This window comes from Eulemur rufifrons, chromosome 16 (assembly GCF_041146395.1).
Source record: "Eulemur rufifrons isolate Redbay chromosome 16, OSU_ERuf_1, whole genome shotgun sequence".
Classification (NCBI taxonomy): domain Eukaryota; kingdom Metazoa; phylum Chordata; class Mammalia; order Primates; family Lemuridae; genus Eulemur; species Eulemur rufifrons.
Genome location: NC_090998.1, coordinates 48,411,132 through 48,418,469, shown reverse-complemented (window position 1 = coordinate 48,418,469; position 7,338 = coordinate 48,411,132). Strand labels below are relative to the sequence as shown.

The following is a 7,338-nucleotide window of genomic DNA, read 5'->3' as shown; positions in this document are numbered from 1 at the left end:
CATCTGCCTGCAGTTGCTCTGTTTTGACACTGGGTGGCCAAAATGCACAGAGAAGTTGAAACTGTCAAACTTTTGTATACAGCATTTTGATCATGTTGGCTGACAGAAATCATCCTGTGTTATGTTATTTGTACAGGCATTTACGGAGTGTTCGAATGGAGAAATTTCAGGATTTGAGCTTGAGCTTTCTGGAAATAATTAAATCATAAACTATGTAGAATGAAAAGAACACTGGACTGATAACTAGGAGATATGAGTTCTTGTTCATGCTCTTAAGTCAAAATAATTTAATTATAATTCTGGCTGTCCTTACTTTTTTAACTGAATTATTTGTGCAAGTTACTTAATCTCTGAGACTCAGTTTATAGTTGTAAAACGAGACAATGTCTCTTACAGAACTATTACAAAAAGAGATAAGTATTCATTTTCTTTCTTATTTTCCTTTCCCATTCTTGATTAAAAATTTGTAAACACTGTCTTTTACTTAGCTTTCATTAAAAAGTATTTAATGTGTGGTCAATTAGTTCAGTGGATCTTATTCCCCTTTTTTCCATTTTTAGCCCCGTTCTGAGGATGAACAAAACTATGTATTATTAATATCTATTTAGCCAGCACATAATACAGGTGAATGGGACTTTGAGCTAAAGGCTAGGAGGGCCAAGCCCTCTTAAGCATGGTACTGCAAATTAACTTTCATCATGGTCTGTATCTTCAGAATGTACCTTGTCATGTGAAATCTTTGGTTCCCTGCTAAAGTGAGAATCTCTCTGCTTCCCACAACCCTGCATTGAGAAAGTGGGGAGAGGAAAGAGAGCAAAATGGAAGTCAGAGGCCAAAAGCAACCTAGTTAATCCAATGGACCAGGCAGGAAGAATGAGGATCAGAGGAACTAGTAAATGATTGCCACCAGCATGACAAAGTCAAGAAATAGATAATCTGGAGCTGGTAGTGTTGACAGGAGGCTGTATCTCACACCTCAGGTGGAGACTGAAGGAGGACCAATTCTGGGCAAGTCATGAAAATCTTATGAACAGTTAATATACTAAATGACTATTATTTAAAGTTGTTAAAGACTCTGGATTTCCTACCTCAAACCAATGGATAATTTTATTTCCGATGGAGGAGGGAACGTTTAGTGAGATGTTCTCAATGCTGGTGATCCTGCCCTCTAATCTATAATATATTGCTGAGACTGTTCTATTCATTATATGGGCCATTAATTTCTTATATTTCTCAAGTTTGTTAGTCTCTGCCCAATCCTAGCCCCATGCTAGCTATTTACAATGATTCTATAGCTACTCACTGCCTACCCAGTTGTGAAAATCATGGGATCTCAGCCTACCATATTTTTTTTTTTGAGACAGAGTCTCACTCTGTTGCCCAGGCTAGAGTGAGTGCCATGGCGTCAGCCTAGCTCACAGCAACCTCAAACTCCTGAGCTCAAGGGATCCTCCTGTCTCAGCCTCCCGAGTAGCTGGGACTACAGGCATGTGCCACCACGCCCAGCTAATTTTTTCTCTATATATTTTTAGCTGTCCATATAATTTCTTTCTATTTTTAGTAGAGATGGGATCTCGCTCTTGCTCAGGCTGGTCTCAAACTCCTGAGCTCAAACGATCCGCCCATGTCGGCCTCCCAGAGTGCTAGGATTACAGGCGTGAACCACCACGCCCGGCCTCAGCCTACCATATTATTAAGAGCTTTTTTCTACTAGCAAGTGGTATCTGTAAATAGTTTTTTGCTATCTTATGCTACAGAACTAAAATGTCTAAAAGGCTGATATTCATAGAACTGAATATTCATTCCATTAATACATAGGTACAAACTGTTAAGTGCGATTTTTAAAAAAGGTTTTTCTTCTAGTGCCGTGAGGTCACAAGCCACTAACTTTTGTGATGCCTGCTTAGTCCATGTGTCCTTGACCCATGAAATGATAGAATTACCTTTTGACTATCTGATGATCTCTTCTTTTTGTTTCCTGTTCCTGGTCACTTAAGTCAGCTTCCCATCTTCAGAATTTTTCAGACAAGAAGCAGGCACTTTTCTTTAATTTCAAATTTGTCCCCAGACTACTAGAAAACAAATATTAAATACTTCCAAGGACTCTTTTGCTCCGGTCTCTGCAACTCAGCAAGCAACCAGCCAGAAAATGAGACTAAGATTGCTCATCTCACCTAACCCCCTCTGCAGCAGACCTCAGTGTTCACAAGGAATGAGGATGTCTAGACACTGGAGCCCTGCGGTGAAGGAGGCCCAAAGCCCAGTACCTAAGTTACCTAAGTTACCACAGGGAAGGGCCAGTACTGGGTTCAGCATGAAGCTGATGCTGGGTCTCTTCCTTACCTAGATACACTGACAATCTGGGCACACCTCGGGAAAAATGTCTATGTGCTTGTGAATGAAATGAGTTGACCAGGAAGACCCGGGGCTTCTGGAATCTAGGGCTATTTTTCTTTGATTTTTGACTGAGTATAACATTATGGAGAAGTGAAACTTCCTTCGTACCTTAGCAGCCACTGTGGTTCAGCTGTTGGAGCGAATTGGACTTCACTTACTATTCTGAAATGAGGGTTAGTGCTAAGGAGTGCATGGAAGTGCAGATGAATGTAGATAATAGAAACAAATGAGTGGGTCTCTGGTGGTCAGCAAGGCAGGGGAGACTACAGAGATACATTTGAGCTCCTTGTCTCATGTGTGTGTTGGGGACAGCAGTGAAGAAGGCTAATTTTATAGACCATGTCAGCATTTTTCAAGATTTCCAGAAACCACTTGTGACTCTATAGCTATGTGACTCTTGTGATTAGCAGAATGGAGGCTTAAAGTCATTACTATTGGATACTAAAATAAATGCCACGATATGTTGTTTCCCAATCTTGTGAATTGAGATATATTCATTACTCATCCATTTATGCCTGCAGCTTTACTTGGTGAAACAAAGATGGACCTGACTCTATACCTCTAAGAGGTATGAGACTAATGTGGGATAATCCATGAAAAATGAGTCAATTATAACACAATGTGATAAGCATTAAGATGGGGGGAAGTATAGGTGTTTGGGAACACAAAGGAGAAACAGTTAATACGGTGGATTAGGGGAATTAGAGATGTTTTCCTAGAGGAGATAACTCTTGTCCTGAGCCTTAATGAATGAGTTGGAGCTGACTGGGCAAAGAAGAGGTTGTTCATAGATGTGGTATGGTGGTGCGAAAGATTTCAATCGAGTTTATTTGGGGAGCCATTTATAACATATTCATCTCATGAACCCAACACTTTGAAACATGGTAAAAAAAAAATCAAGAAGTAAACAAATAAAGTCTATGAATAACCAAAATAGATGATGTCAGGTCCATGTATCAAAATTTGACATAACCACTGCCATATAAAAGTTGCTGGTGATTTCTAGCTTAACAAGTCAGATTTTAGCATAAGGTTGATAGATTTCAGTTGTAAATGAAAGCCTTGGGGTAAATATGATGGCTGAAGTATCAAACACATTTAAAGTATTATATATATTAAATCTTGGAAAATTTATGCTTTCTAGAGAGACACAGAATTGTGAGGACATGTTCCATTGTACTGGTGAAAGCTGCTGGACAGACTACATCATTTAAATTGATAATGGCAGCAAGTCCAGAGACTTGATATTTTGGACTAACTTCTTGTTCTTACCCAAGATAGGTGTCCTTGAATCTGCTTTCCATGTTAAACAGTTAGACTAGCCTGTTGGCTGATAAAAGACATATGGCCTAGTTATCCCCAACAGTCCAGCTACAGTCAGCAGTTGTCAGGTAACAAGTGAGGCAGTAAATGCACTGGCGGTTGACACAGACACAGGAGTGAGTGAGCCCAACAGAATCCAGATCTTCCTCACTGAGCCCAACTGAACTGAACCCAAATTACCAAGCCACGGAAATGTGAACTAAATAAATATTTCTTTTTTAAACTACTAAGTTTTGAGGTGGTTTGTTACATTTGCCTACTTCATATAGGATGGTTTTCCTACCTCACTCTTTCCCATACCACTTTGTGGAGTAGTCCTCTTGACTTATCTCCATGGCATTTGTCTGTCTGCTCACTTGGCCTGTTTGGTTTGCTGATTATTTACCACAATGTATTAATATTTACGGAATATTTATTGTATGTTAGGTGCTATGCTAGGTGACGGGGATACTAACAATTAATAACATGCATGTCACCTTGGGGTATGTGGAATGATTTTTGTGCTTCCTTCTGTTTAGCTGATTACATGAAAACATTCTGTAAATGTTTTTTAAGAAACATTAAAAACCCTCTGAAAAGATAAGTGGGAGAGAAATTATTGCAAAAGATAGAAATAATTTGGTTAGCACGAAATAAATAAAACAAGAGGAGACGAGTGGGGTTGAATGGCTTGTAGGTGGCACTCTTCTTCACTTATGCACTAGGAATCAGAATTTTTGGTTCATTTGTTTTAATACGCTAATGCCTTGCCGAACACGGAGGGGAGCTGGTAATTTTTCTTCTCATTCTGCCTTTCCCACTAATAATGTCTTTCTATTCTTACTAATGGACTCAAGTTCTCTGGCTAAAGGCTTTTCTGTGTCCAGGTCCAAATGATTTTGATCTCCCTGTAATATAGGAGATACTAAAACATGTTTTAGTGGTTGAGGTTCTGGGTAGCTAGGAGGTGGCCAAGGGGTTAAAAAAAAAATCCAAACCTAAACCCAAACCAAATGAAACAAAAACCAAAGACTGGTTTTGAATTTAGGTGAATTTGGTTTGATTCCCAGCTCCACCACTTAATGACAGGCAAATTAAGTCTCATTTTTTTCTAATGTGTAAAATGGGGTTATATCATCTACTTTATGGGGTGTTGTGAGGATTTGAGATAAGGAGTTGAGATAACATATAAAGCCTCTAGCAGAAAGCTTGAAGTGCCCCAGAAGCTCTTCCACCATAGCTGATGGGAATGTAAAATGGCACAAAAACTTTGGAGTACACTTTTTGTTTTTAAGTTAAGTATACTCTACCATACTATCCAGCCATTCCATTCTTAGGTGTCAACTCAAGAGCAATGAAAACATATCTCCACCAAAAGATTTCTTCACAGAAGTTCATAGCAGCTTTATTTGTAATATCTCAAAACAAGAAGTAGCCCAGATGTCCATCAAGAGGGTGAATGGTTAAACAAATTGTAATATATCCACAATATGGAATACTACTCAGAAATAAAAAGGAATGACCTATTTATATCTAAAACAACACCAATATGTTCTCAAAATAATTATGCTGATGGAAAGAGGCCTGACCAAAACAGAACACACGATATATAATTCAATTTATATAAATTGCAGGAAATGTAAGTTATACTGACAGGAATTTAGATCAGTAGATGCTGGGGACAGGAGTGGAAGAAGCTATGCATTACAAAGAGGCATGATGCAACTTTTGGGGGAATGAAAATTTTTGGCATTTTGACAGTGGTGTTGGTTTCAGGGATGTCTGCATATGTCAAAACACATCAAATTGTGCACTTCAAATATATGCAGTCAATTGTATATCAATTATACATAAATAAATTAGTTTTTTTAAAAAGGCAAAAAGGAAAAAAACCTTCAAATATACCAAAGTGATATTTTAGTAAGCATTCAGAACATGAAGAGCTATGGTAGAGTTACAATCCAATTAGGTTCAGCATTTAAATAAGTTATCATTGTTATTATTTTGGCTCCTGGTGGTGCTTGTGTGCTGGTTCAGTGCGGACCTGGTACCTCTTTTGTGAATCGGCCGCTGAGGAGACTTCAGCGCTGGCCATGGCGGACGAAAAGCCTAAAGAAGAAGTTAAGACAGACCAACAATCATATTAACTTGAAGGTGGCGGGACAGGATGGTTTTGTAGTGCAGTTTAAGATTAAGAGGCATACACCACTTAGTAAACTAACGAAAGCCTATTGTGAACAACAGAGTTTGTCAGTGAGGCAGATCAGATTCCGATTTGATGGGCAGCCAATCAATGAAATGGACACACCTACACAATTGGAAATGGAGGAGGAAGTTACAACTGATGTGTTCCAACAGCAGACAGGAGGTGTCTACTGAAAACGGAGCCTGCTACTTTACTCCAGAACTCTGTTCTTACAAACCGAGATTACATTCTCCGTTAGAAAACTGCAATTTGGTTCCACCGCATCCTGACTACTACAGTATAGTTTACTCTATTCTTTCATTTTCCCCTTCCCCATTCCTTTATTGTACATAAAGTAACTGATGTATGTGCAGTAGCATATTGCATTTTTTTAAGCTAAATGTCCAATGGTATGTTTTGATTAACATCAAGTGGAGATGGGATGGGGAAAAATACTGGTTCTGTGAAAATTCCCCCTTTTTCCATTAGTGGCATGTTCATTCAGCTCTTATCTTTATATTCCAGTATGTTATTTTGCTCTGACTGTTTTAACAAAAAGACAACAACATAAAAATCCTTGCATACTTTTTATAACTTTTCTGTACATAGCTGTTACATGTAGGGCAATCTGTCTTTAAGTAGGAATAAATTACTCTAAAAAGAAAATGAATCCTAGATAGTTTTTCCTTCAAGTCAAACGTCTTGTTGTTTACATAAACACCTTGTTTAAAGTGGAAAAAAAAAAAAAGAGATTAGTTTTTACTGCTTAGACTTGAGGAGCCAGGCAGTTTAAACAAATACAGCCATAATCCATACCTTGTCTTTTTTGTTTTTTTTTTCCTAGAGGCAGGGGCTCACTCTGTCACCCAGGCTGGAGTGCAATGGTGTGATCATACATCTCTAAAGCCTTGAACTTCTGAGCTCAAGTGATCCTCCTTCCTCAGTCTCCCAAGTAGCTGGGACTACAGGCATGCACACCACACCAGGCTAATTTTTCTTATTTTTTTTGTAGAGACAGGTCTTACTGTGTTGTTCAGGCTGGTCTTGAACTCTTGGCCTCAAGCAATCCTCCCACTTTGGCCTCCCATAGTGCTGTGATTACTGGTATGAGCCTGGCCTATACCTTTTCTTATTATGCTTGCACTTCGCAGATATTGCTTATTTTACAAATTGAAGGTTTGTGGCAGCCCTGTGTGCAGCAAGTCTCTTGGTGCCATTTTTCCAACAGCATGTGCTCACTTTATGTCTCTGTGTCATATTTTGGTAATTCTTGAAATATTTCAAACTTTTTCATTATTATTGTTATATCTGTTATGGTTACCTGTGATCAGTGAATTTTGGTATTATTATTGTAATTGTTTTGAGGTGCCAAGAACTGTGCCCATATAAGATGGTGAACTTAATCCATGAATGTTATGTATGTTTTGACTGCTCCACCAACTGGCTTTTCCCTT

General features: G+C 38.6%; 1 pseudogene; it reads left to right on the top strand.

Annotated features, from left to right (window-relative positions):
* The first annotated feature begins 5,792 nt into the window (after window positions 1-5,792).
* On the top strand, window positions 5,793-6,078 carry LOC138397028 (small ubiquitin-related modifier 2 pseudogene; annotated as a pseudogene).
* Window positions 6,079-7,338: the final 1,260 nt, after the last annotated feature.